Source organism: Orycteropus afer, unplaced genomic scaffold (genome assembly GCF_000298275.1).
Source record: "Orycteropus afer afer isolate SDZICR_OR568_19922 unplaced genomic scaffold, OryAfe1.0 scaffold00364, whole genome shotgun sequence".
NCBI lineage: Eukaryota > Metazoa > Chordata > Mammalia > Tubulidentata > Orycteropodidae > Orycteropus > Orycteropus afer.
This window is the reverse complement of record NW_006921951.1, coordinates 2,094,629-2,107,056: the sequence shown is the minus strand read 5'-3', so window position 1 is coordinate 2,107,056 and position 12,428 is coordinate 2,094,629. Positions and strand designations below refer to the sequence as shown.

Sequence of the window (12,428 nt, the reverse complement as noted above, 5' to 3'; positions counted from 1 at the left end):
TGGAAGTAGATTGCCCAACCTTCCTTCCGAGGAGTGGCTGGTGGGTTTGAACTGCCAGGCTTTTGGTTAGCCTTAGCAATACGCTACTAGAACTGCCAATAAGGCTGTTCTACTCTACCATATGGGAGCTCTGGTAGTGTAGTGCCTAAGGCACTTGACTGCTAACCAGAAGGCTGGCGATTCAAACTCACCAGCCACTCCTCGGAAGGAAGATGGGGCAATCTACCTCCGTAGTGATACTGCCTCGGAAACCCAAGGAGGGCTCGCTATGAGTTGGCCCGAATCCAGGGCACATAACAACGATAGCAACAACTCTACCATATGGGGTCATTAGGCATGGAATTTATCCCACAGCAACCGGTTTTTTTGTTTGTTTGTTTGTTAGTTTTTATAGCTAATAGATAAGTCATTTAACTACTTCAATTTATTTTCTTTATTTATGAAATGATTACACAAAAGTGTTGGGAGGAGTAAATGAGATGATATATAGGCAAGTAAATAATATAATCTTACATAAATGAATTATTATCAGCATCTTTACCTTCTTCATTTTCAGGACTGAATTTTATTACCTTTTGCTAATAAAATAAGATATTTTAAAAATCTCTTGGCATTTTGAGGGTTTGAGTTTATTTTTTAAATTCCAACTCTCATTTATTTTTTTTTCAAATTCTAACTCCTGTTTTTTTTTTTTTATCTCTAACAGATGTCCACACCTGTCTAATAGTTACCTTTTCTAAAATTCAATAGCCATTTGATGGATATCTTTGGTTTTTCTTCTATCACCAGAATATTGAAAATAATTTTGGGATATATTTTTCCTAGATATGATTTTTTTTTTTTAGATAGTTAGGTGAAGTCTTAGTAAGAGGGAGAGATTGCACTGGGTGAAAAATGTCAAGATCTTAAAAATCTGCATGAAAAAGGAGGAAAATTTTAATAGGACAATTGATTTTGACATTATATTGTTTACTTAATTGACTTTATCATATAAAACAAGTGAGCATTTAAATATATAAACTGTTAGCTTGTAACTGTGTTTGAGAATGTACAAATACATATACAGAGACATTTGACATAAAAAAAATTGTTTTGAACACCCACCAGCATGAACATCTGTTTTCCATTGACTGCCCTTATGCTTTTGGTTTAGATGCTGTAGCACTGAATTTGTTTTTTTGGAATGGTGTGACATTGAAATCACTTGACAATTTTAATTACTATATACTGTCTTTGCAAAGAAAGAAAATGTATCATGTAAAAAGCATATGGCGGAGCAGTTTAATTATGTAGACAGCAGGTGGCATTCACTTGGTTTAAATCATTTGGTGGGTGTTTTATTCTGAGCATGTTTTTTCTCCTCCACAAAAATTCACTTTATTTTCTACTCTCCATATTGTATTTAAATAACCTTCAAGAATAAAAATATTTAAGGTAATAATTTTAAAGCAACTTTTAAAACAAACTATCTATAGACTATCTCATTAACTGACATTTTGCATTTACAACCATAGTAAAATATTTACTGTCTGATTGATTTGTGAATTAATGTAGTACGTCTAGTAGTAACTGCATGCTAATGTTCAAGTTGAGAGTAACGTTGGCTGTGATGGTTAAGATTACATGTCAAATTTTCTGGTCCATGATTCTCAGTGGTTTGACAGTTGTGTAATGATGTAATTTGGCTGTTATGTAATGATATAATTTGACAGTTAAGCAATGATGTTGTCATCCTCCATTTTGTGATCCAATGTGGTATCTTCCATTTTTGCATAATGATGAATTTCACATTATGTCCTGGTCTTCAAAAGTTAACCATATTGAGAAGTGGGTCTATTTTACAAAAATATCACTATATCTTTATTATCCTTTACTGTATCACAAGACTCTTTTCCATGGATCTTTGAACTTAAGCTTTTGTTGGCATTTTTTTGCATATGGGCAAAATATTTAACAGTGAAGGAAGCATCACAAGAAGATGGAAGGAATACACAGAGTCACTATACCCCCCAAAATTGGTTAATGTTCAAACATTTCAAGAGGTAGCATATAATCAAGAACTGATAGTATGGAAGTATGAAGTCCAAGAAGGCAATGGCGAAAAGCAAGCCTCCAGGAATTGGCAGAAGATACATTGAACTGTTTCAAAAATGGATGCAATACCAGAAGTGCTAGATCCTATATAGAGTGGGAGAATAATGTGGAACAGAACTCAAATTCATAAAAAAGACCAGGTTTTTGTAGGAGATCCTGGATAGAGTGGGAGAACACTGTGGACCAAAACTCAAAGTCATTTAAAAAAAAATATAAAAAGGGACCAGGTTCATTGGTCTGATAAAGCCTGGTGAAACAACTGAGACTATGACCCTTAGCTGCCCTTCAGGTTTGGAATTGAACCCACACCTGTGGCTTCTAGCCAAACAAAAGACAGACATATGAGGTGAACATTTACACTAGGTAGATACACTCCTTGAAGAGAACAATCATGGGAGAATGGAAGGGCTGTGTATGCACAGGGACATAGTTCAGCGGGGCAGGAGTGTATGTAGGGAAGGACACAGGAAAGAAGTAATGATGGGGAAGAAGCAGGATGAACTGTTGCATTGTGTTAAATTGTTGTCAATGTCATGAGACAAAATGTATGTGAGCTACAGCATGGAAAGTGAATTTGCTCTGTAAACTTTCACCCAAATCACATTAAAATAATAATAATAATAATACCAGGTTTACTGGTCTGATAGAGCCTGGTGAGACCCCTGAGACCCTGGCTCTTAGTTATCCTTCAGGCCTAGAACTGAACTCACTCACATGGTTTCCAGCAAGCAATAGACAGGCATAAAGGGTGAACATTTACATCAGGTAGATACACTGCTTAGAACAATCAATTATGGGAGAGCAGAAAGGCAGTATTTGTATAGGGAGGTAGCTCAGGGGGAGAAATGCATAGGAAAGGACTCAGGGAAGAGGTATCTACAGGGAGGAAGTAGGAAGAAAGCTGTTACATTATGGGGAATTGTTGTCAGTGTTATAAAACAAAATGTATATGCCTTGCTATGGAAAATGAATTTGCTCTGTAAACTTTCACTCAAGTCAAAATTAAAACAAAACAAAATAAACAAACAAAAAAACCCACTGGAAGTGTTGACTCATCTATGCCCAGAAATTTGGAGGACAGCTATGTGGCTAACCGACTGGAAGAGATCCATATCTGTGTAATGCCAGAGAAAGGTGATCCAATAGAATGTAGAAATTATTGAACAATGTCATTAAGGTCACACACAAGTAAAAGTTTGTTGAAAATAATTAAAAATGGTTGCATCAGTATATAGACAGGCAACTGCCAGAAGTTCAAGTCAGATTCAAAAGAGGACATGGAACAAAGGATATCATGGCTGAAGCCAGATGGATCTGGGCTGCAAGTAGAGAATAGCAGAAAGATGTTTACCTCTGTTTTATTAACTATGCAAAAGCATTTATGTGAATTGCAACAAATTATGGATAACATTGCAAATAATGAGAATTCCAGAACCCTTAATTGTGCTCATGAGGAACTTGTACATAGACCAAGAGATAGTCATTTGAACAGAACAAGGGAGATACTGTGTGGTTTAAAATTAGGGAAGGTGTACATCAAGCTTGTATCCTCTCACAGTACTGATCCAATCTGTATGCTGATAAAACAATCCAAAAAGTTGGACTGTATTAAGAAGAACATGGCATCAAGATTAGAGGAAGACTTCTAAAAATCTGTGATATGCAGATGACATAACTTTGCTGAAAGTGAAGAAGATTTGAAGCACTTGATGATCAAACACTATAACTTTCAGTATGGATTATACCTCAACATAAAAAAAAAAAAATCCTAAAAACTGGATTGATAAGCAACATCACGATAAACAGAGAAAAAATTGAAGTTGTTAAGGATTTCATTTTACTTGCATCCATAATCAATGCCCATGGAAGCAGTAGTCAAGAAATCAAGTGATGTATTGCATTGGGCAAACATACTGCAAAAGGCTTCTTTAAAGTTTTAAAAAGCAAAGCTGTCACTTTGAGGACTAAGTTGTGCCCAAGGAATGGTATTTTCAATCACCTCATATTCATATGAAGGCTGGACAATGAATGAGGAAGACCAAAGAAGAATTGATACATTTGATTTATGGTGTTGGTGAAGAATATTGGATATACCATGGACTTCCAGAAAAACATTGAAATCTGTCTTGGAAGAAGTATAGCTAGAATGCTCCTCAGAAGCAAAGATGGTTAAGACTTCATCTCATGAACTTTGGACATGTTATCAAGAGGGAGAAGTCCCTGGAGAAGGACCTCATGCTCGGCAAAGTAGAAGGTCAGTGAAAAAGAGGAAAACTCTCAAGATGAACTGACGCAGTGGCTACAACAATGGGCTCAAACATAGCAACCATCATGAGGATGGTGCAGGACTGAGCAGTGTTTTGTTTGGTTGTACATTGGGTCGCTATGAGTTGGAAAGAACTCAATGGCACTTAATAATAAGAGCAAATCTTTCATACAGTGTTTTTTTTTTTAACTCAGTCTGCATATTGGATACCCCTGACAGTGGTCAGGCCCCACCTCAATCCATTTAAATCAGTAACTCTGGAAGTGGGAATCAAGCATCAGTGTTTTATTTCTAACTTTTGAGACTTGACTGAGGGTAATCTGTCTTTAGATTAATTGCTGAGAAAAGCTTAGTCTTCCAAATCTCAAATAATAGCTTCTTTTCTCTATATGTTCCAGAAAACAAAGAAGTGTGAAGATAGTTTAGAAGTAAATAAGATCAAGTGATCTTGTTCTTGGTTTGAAGAAAATAATTTCTTTTTCATCTAAGATGAGGAAAAATAGCACCTTTCATGTTTAAATCAGAGTGATAATAGTACGTACTAGCTCTTGGTAACTGAACTCTCCTGTCAAATTTTAGAGTTTCTTGTCAAAGGCTTGAGATAAGATATTTGTGTTCCATTTATTTTTTTGTATGTTGAGCTCTTTGTGCACTTGGATATGGAATATAGTAGGTGCTCAAAAAACCATTTGTCTGTCAGTTTATTGCACTGTGGTGGCTTGCATGTTGCTGTGAGGCTGGAGGCTATGCCACAGGAATTTAAAATACCAGCTGGGTCACACATAGTGGGCAAGTTTCTGTAGCTCTTCCAGACTAAGACAGACTTGGAAGAAGGAAGTGGCCATCCACTTCTCAAAGAATTGACCAGTGAAAACCTTATGAACAACAGTGAAACAGTGCCTGATCTATTACTGGAAAACTTTATGAATAGCCTTGAAACATTGTCCAACATAGGCTGGAAGATGAGCGCCTCAGGTTGGAAGGCACCTAAAATATGACTAAGGAAGAGCTGTAAGGAAGAACTGCCTCCTCAGAGTAGAGCTGACCTTAATGATGTGGGTGGAGTAAAACTTTTGGGACTTCCATTTGTTGATGTGGCATGACTCAAAATGAGAAGAAACAGCTACAAAAATCCATTAATAATTAGAACTTGGAATGTACCAAGTATGAATCTAGGAAAACTGGAAGTTGTGAAAATGAAATGGAATGTATAAAGATCAATATCCTAGGCATTGTTGTTGTTGTTGTTGTTATGTGCCGTCGAGTCGGCCCCGACTCATAGCGACCCCTCCTTGGGTTTCCGAGGCAGTATCACTACAGAAGTAGGATTGCCCAACCTTCCTTCCGAGGAGTGGCTGGTGGGTTTGAACCACCAGCCTTCTGGTTAGCAGTCAAGTGACTTAGCCACTATGCTACCAGAGCTCCCTAGGCATTAGTGAGCTGAAATGGACTGGTTTTGGCCATTTTGAATCAGACAACCATATGATTTACTACGTTGGGAATGACAAATTGACGAGGAATGGTGTGGCATGTTTCAAGATCTATCCTGAAGTACAATGCTGTCAGTGATAGGATAATATCCATACACCTACAAGGAAGACCAGTTAATACTACTATTATTCAAATTTATACACCAACCACCAAAGCCAAAGATGAGGAAATTGGAGATTTTTACCAACTTCTGTAGTCTGAAGTTGACCAAACATACAATCAAGATGTGTTGATTATCACTAGTGATTGGAATGCAAAAGTTGGAAACAAAGAAGAATCACTGGTAGTTGGAAAATATGGCTTTGGAGATAGAAATAACACTGGAGATTGCATGGTAGAATATTGCAAGACCAATGATTTATTACACAAACCTTTTATCAATAGCATAAATGGCAGCTATACACATAGACTTTGCCAGAAGGAACTACATCTGTGGAAAGAGGCGATGGAGAAACTCAATATCTTTAATGAAAACAAGGCCAGGTGCTGACTGTGGGACAGACCATCAGTTGCTCATATGCAAGTTCAAGCAGAAGCTGAAGAAAATTAAAACAAATTCACAAGACCCAAAGTATGACCTTGATTATATCCCACCTGATTTTAGAGACTATCTAAATAACAGATTTGATTGAAAACCAGAGGAATTGTGCCAAGGAATTTGGAAGACAGATACCTGGCCAACTGACAGAAAGAGATCCATATTTGTACCCATTCCAGAGAAAGGTGATCCCACAGAATGTGGGAATTATCAAACAGTATCATTAATATCACATGCAAATAAAATCTTTCTGAGGATAATTAAATAATGGTTGCAACAGTATACTGACAGAGAACTTCCAGAAATGTAAGCTGGATCCAGAAGAGGACATGGAACGAGGGATATCAATGCTCATGTCGGATGGATCTTGGCTCAAAGCAAGGAATACCAGAAAGGTGTTTACTTGTGTTTTGTTGACTATACAAAGCATTTGATTGTGCGGATCATGACAAATTATGGATAACATTGAGAAGAATGGGAATTTCAGGACACTTAATTGTGCTCATAAGGAACCTGTAAATAGATCAGAAGGCTATCATTCAAAGAGAACAAGGGGACACTGCATGGTTTAAAACCAGGAAGGGAGTGTTTCAGGGTTGTATCCTTCCACCATTCTTATTCAATCTGAATGCTGACAAAAAATACAAGAAGCAGGACTATATGAAGAAGAATGTGGCCTCAGGATTAGAGGGAGACTATGCAGAAAACACAACTTTGCTTGCTGAAGAGGATGACTTGAAGCACTTACTGATGAAAATTAAATTACAGTCTGCAGTATGGATTACATCTCCACATAAAGAAAATGAAAATCCTCACAACTGGACCAATATGCAGCATCATGATAAATGGAGAAAAGATTAAAGTTTTCAAAGATTTCATATTATTTGATCACACAATCAACACGAATGGAAGCAGCAGTCAAGACATCAGATGACATATTGCACTGGGCAAATCTGCTGCAAAAGACCTCTTTAACATGCTGAAGAGCCAAGATGTCTGTCTGAAGACTAAGGTGAATTTAACCCAAGCCATGGTATTTGCAATTGCCATATGCATGTGAGAGCCGGACAATGAATAAGTTAGACTAAAGAAGAGGTGGTGCTTTTGAGTTGTGGTGTTGGTGAAGAATACTGAAAGTACCATACAATGCCAAAAGAACTAACAAGTCTGTCCTGGAAGAAGTGCAGCCGGAATATTCCTTAGAAGCGAGAATAGTCAGACTTTGTCTGACCTACTTTGGTCATGTTGTCAGAAGGGACCACTCCCTGGAGTAGGATATCATAGTAGGTAAAGTGGAGGGTCAAGAAAAAAGTGGAAAACCCTCAGCGAGATGGACTGACATAGAGGCTGCAACAATGGGCTAAAGTACAGCCAGGATTGTGAGGCTGGCACAGGACCACGCAGTGTTTTGTTCTGTTGTACATAGGGTCACTATGAATCGGAAGCAACTCGATGGCACCTAAAAAGAACAACAACAATAAACAAACGCTTGATATTTATGTGTGAGAAAAAGCCAAGTGCTCACATGGAAGGAGATTTTTTTTAGGGGCATCCCTGAGGGCTTGGCAGGCATTCTGGCCTTGTTCAAAAGTGCTATCCTGTCCTCACTGACAATAGGGATGCTAATTATGCTAATAATGCTTACATTTGCATAACTACTTTAGTTTAAAAGCTGATTTTACAAGCATGTGTGTGTATATATATATGTATGTATATCTATGCACACACATAGACATATGTCCAAATATTTTATATATATATATATATATATATATATATATATATATGTTATGTTATTTGCCGTCGAGTCGGCTATATATATATATATATATATATATATATATATATATATATCTCAATTGATTTTCATACTAAAAAGAGACAAGTTTGCCAGAGATTGGTTTTTCTATTTTCAAACGGGGAAATTGATGTTCTGAAAGGTTAAGTGACTGGCCCAGTGCTTGCCAGACACCAGTTAGTGGTAAATATAGATCAACAATCCAAGACTTGCAATTTGCATTCCTTTTCTTTTTCCATAACACCTTACAACCTCTTGCAGGGTAAAGGCATATGGATCAAATCTGCAGCTGACACAAGGGATGACAGAATCAGAATTCTAAAATATTTCAACAGGTTGGAATGCTTGCCAAGAAAACCCCAAAGATGAAATTTAATAAGGAAAAATGTAAGGTCTTAAGTTTAGATTAGAAAAAAAAATGAGGTACAGATTTTTTTTGGGAGGTGAGAAAACCTAGTTTATTCATGTAAAAAAAAAAATCTATGGCTATGAGATAAATGTATGGTGTCATTGATACCAATAATGAAAATTTAGCCTGTTTTTTACAACATAAATAGAAATAGAATAAGTTTTGGACAATTAGAGGGGTCCCACTTTCTTCTCTGTACTGGAAATACACCATTTGGAATATTGTGTTTCATTGTAGCCACAACTTTTTAAGTGGGTCATTGAAAAACCTGATGTTTTCTTGGAGTAGTGTTACCGCAAGGATCTTTGGTGACACAATGGTTAAAGCATTTGCCTGCTAAGCAAAAGATCAGCAGCTCAAACCCACCAGCTGCTCCACAGGAGAAAGATAAGGGAGTCTGCTTCCATAAAGATTTAAATCTTGGAAACCCTATTGGGTGGTTCTACTTTATCTTGTAGGAATGTTGTTGGAATAAACTCAATGGCAATGGGTAGAGTGACCACTGTAACCCACATATCAGCTGACATCTCCAAAGGCCACATCACATTGGACCACTTCCTATAAAATGTTTAACAACCTTCAGAGACTTCCATGAATTCACAAGGGCCTAAATCCTCCTGGGGACTTCTAGCTCTAAGCTTTTACTTCTTTGGTTCAAATTACAATATCCTGCCTGTGTTATACCTATTCTATGCTTCATGGATCTAGGTAGTTCAGCTTCTTCTGATTTTTACAAAATTCCACTTACCCAAGGCTTTCTGATGCTAAGAGATTTTACTGAACGTTTGTGGAGACAATGAGGGTTTATGGAACAGGAATGCAAAAAACTTTAAATCAAAAATTAGACAACCCCACACTTAAATTTTTGTTTTTTTATTTTATTTTTTGTCCATATCACCTCTGGGAATTTGTTACTAGTTCCTAATATGTTCTCATCCTCTGATCTTGTTGGCTGCTCTCACTTCTCTCTCTTCTGTTCTTCATCCATTTCCTCTCAGATTTCCTACAGGAAACCCACATGTTCCTCAGATTACTCTATACAGTAATTCACCTCTCTCCATCTTTTCCTTTCAAACTCAGCTCCAGGCCAACCAGTTCACATATACAAAAACATTAAGATGCCCGATTAAACAAAAGGGCACCCCAAGATTTCTTCTCTAACAGAATCTGTTCTTTATAGAATGGAGTTGGGCATTGAAGTAGCATTTTATTCTTCTGTTAAACTAGGAAAATGAAGAGTTTGAAAATGGCAGATTCCCAGCACTTATTCTAAGTAATTTGAAATAATTCAGATATTTAAAATTGCTGTGTGGATCATTCCACCCTCCTATTATAATCATATGTGAATAAAAAGTATTCATCTTTTTGACTCCTGAAAAAACTCATGTAAACTCAGTTGTTTTGTCATTGTAAATGAATACTGGTAATTATAACAATAGCAATCTTGTGATAGGTAGGAAAAGAATAGAGAAAGGGTTGTGCATCTAGAATGGACCTAGGACAGATGTGAAGAGAGGATAATGAAAAGGCTCAAATTAAAATAACAAGTAAGGTGAGGACACTTAAAAAGGTATGCAATTTGCTATATGTTAACTGGAGACACAAAAGAGAGAGAGAACTGAGACAATCTTGAGTTCAATTAAAGAGAACATGGGAAATAACCATTTATAGCTGGAGACTCAAGCTTTAGAAAGAGACTAGGGAAAGAATTTGAATTTTGGAAACCAGAGAAGATAGGGGAAAAAAAAAGTGCTTCAGTCAGTACTTTGGAAATGTTTCTGGAAGCCACCACTTTGCTTTCCTCATGGGCTGAAAGGAAATTAACTTAATTGTCCAGGCATTGAAGTAGTGGGAGCTGAGAAATCAAACTAAATTTGTAAAGACAATGCTGGCCTTTACCCAAACTGAGTGATGGTCATTTATAGGCACATGGACTGTGTTTGTGACCTGTTGTTTTGTCAGCTGTTGTCTTGTTGGTCCTGTGATCCCATGCACAATAGAAATAAATGCTACACAGACCTGCTCCATCCTCATGATTGGTTGCAGATCAGGCTGTTGTGATCCATAGGCTTTTCATTGGCTGATTTTTCATAAGTAGACCAACAGGCTTTTCTTCCTAGTTTATCTTCATCTGGAAGCTCTACTGAACCCTTTTCAGCATCATAGCAACATGTAAGCCTCCACTGACAGGTGTGTAGTCATGCCTCATGAGGTGCATTGGCAAGGAATTGAACCCAGGTCTTCTGCATGGGAGGCAAGAATTCTACCACTGAACACCCTTGCCCTCATTTGTATCCTAGAAGCCCCCAAAGATAGTGAAGTAACTCTTACATTCTAGTGAGCTAAGGATAACTCAACATTCATGGAGCAGGGTTTAGGTGGGACAAATACAGTCCCAGTATGACAAAGATGATTGGCTGACTAATTAAATTGCAAGCAAAATCAGTGAATGCCTTTAGTTAATGCCCTTGGAATTTTCTGAGTAACCTTAAAAAAGGAATGTGAAAGTTTCTACAAATGCTCATAACAGAAATTTAAAACTAAATTATTACTTTTGATCTCACTATTCATTCTTGCTAGATATTTTTTTCCAAGATGATTTTTAAAGGTGATATGGTCATAATATTAAATTTTAAATTAAAATAAAACATTATACATCAAAAATAAAACAAAACAAAAACAGACTTACTGCAGTAGAGTGGATCCCAACATATAGTGACCCCTCCTTGAGCTTCTGAGGTGGTATCTCTACGTAAGTAGGTTGCCCAATCTTCCTTCCAAGGAGTGGCTGGAGGGTTTGTATCACCAGTCTTTTGGTTAGCAGTCAAGTGCCTTAGGCACTATATTTGTTTAATCTTAATTTATTTATAAAAAGAAGCTCTTTTCCCCATCTTCAAATGCCCGGTAGACCCTATGAAGCTTCCCATTAAAGGATGTATATATGGTCATGTAATTAACATTCACATTAACCTCAAGACTCATCAGTCTCCTGAGCTATTCTATATATTCTGTACATTAAGCTTCTCGGGTCAGGCTCTGTATTTATCCTGATATCCATAAAACCAGGAGCTCTGGTGGTGTAGTGCATAAGGCATTTGACAGGTAACCAGAAGACTGGCAGTTCAAACCCACCAGCCACTCCTCAGATGGAAGACTGGGCAAAATACTTTCATAGAGATACTGCCTAGAAAACCCAAGGGGGTTTGCTATGAGTTGGAACTGACTCAACGGCAATGAGTTTGGTTTTGGTTGGATCCATAAAACCAAAACCCACTGCCATTGAGCTAATTCTGACTTATAGTGACCCTTCTAGGACAGAATAGAACTGCCTCATAGGGTTTCCAAGTCTGTAAATCTTTATAGAAGCAAACTGTCTCACCTTTCTCCTGTGCGCAGCTGGTGGGTGCAAACCACCTACCTTCTGGTTAACAGCTGAATACGGTAACTACTATGGCACCAGAGCACCTATTGATAGCCATAGGATATAGCATAATGCTGAACACATGATATATACTGAGAATATATATTGAAATTAATGAAAAAAATGTATTGGTATTTAGAGAACACTGCAAGATATGTAATAATATCACATACAACAACTAAATTTCAAGCAATCTTATTATCAGTAAATATCAGCACTAAGAAAAAATTATAGACAAAATATACTTCAGTTGTTGAGTTATATGCTCCAGCACTAGTAGCAAAGTTCAACAAGACAGAAAATAACAAATGCTGGCAAGGTTGTGGAGAGATTGGGACTCTCATACACTGCTGGTGGGACTGTAAAATGGTACAACCATTGTGGAAAGCAGTATGGTGATTCCTTCAAAAG

At 37.2% G+C, this 12,428-nt stretch overlaps 1 protein-coding gene across 1 annotated transcript in view; it reads right to left on the bottom strand.

Annotated features, from left to right (window-relative positions):
* The window catches only part of PALLD (palladin, cytoskeletal associated protein), a 578,399-nt gene that overhangs the window by 511,429 nt on the left and 54,542 nt on the right, over positions 1-12,428 (bottom strand). The window lies entirely within an intron of this gene.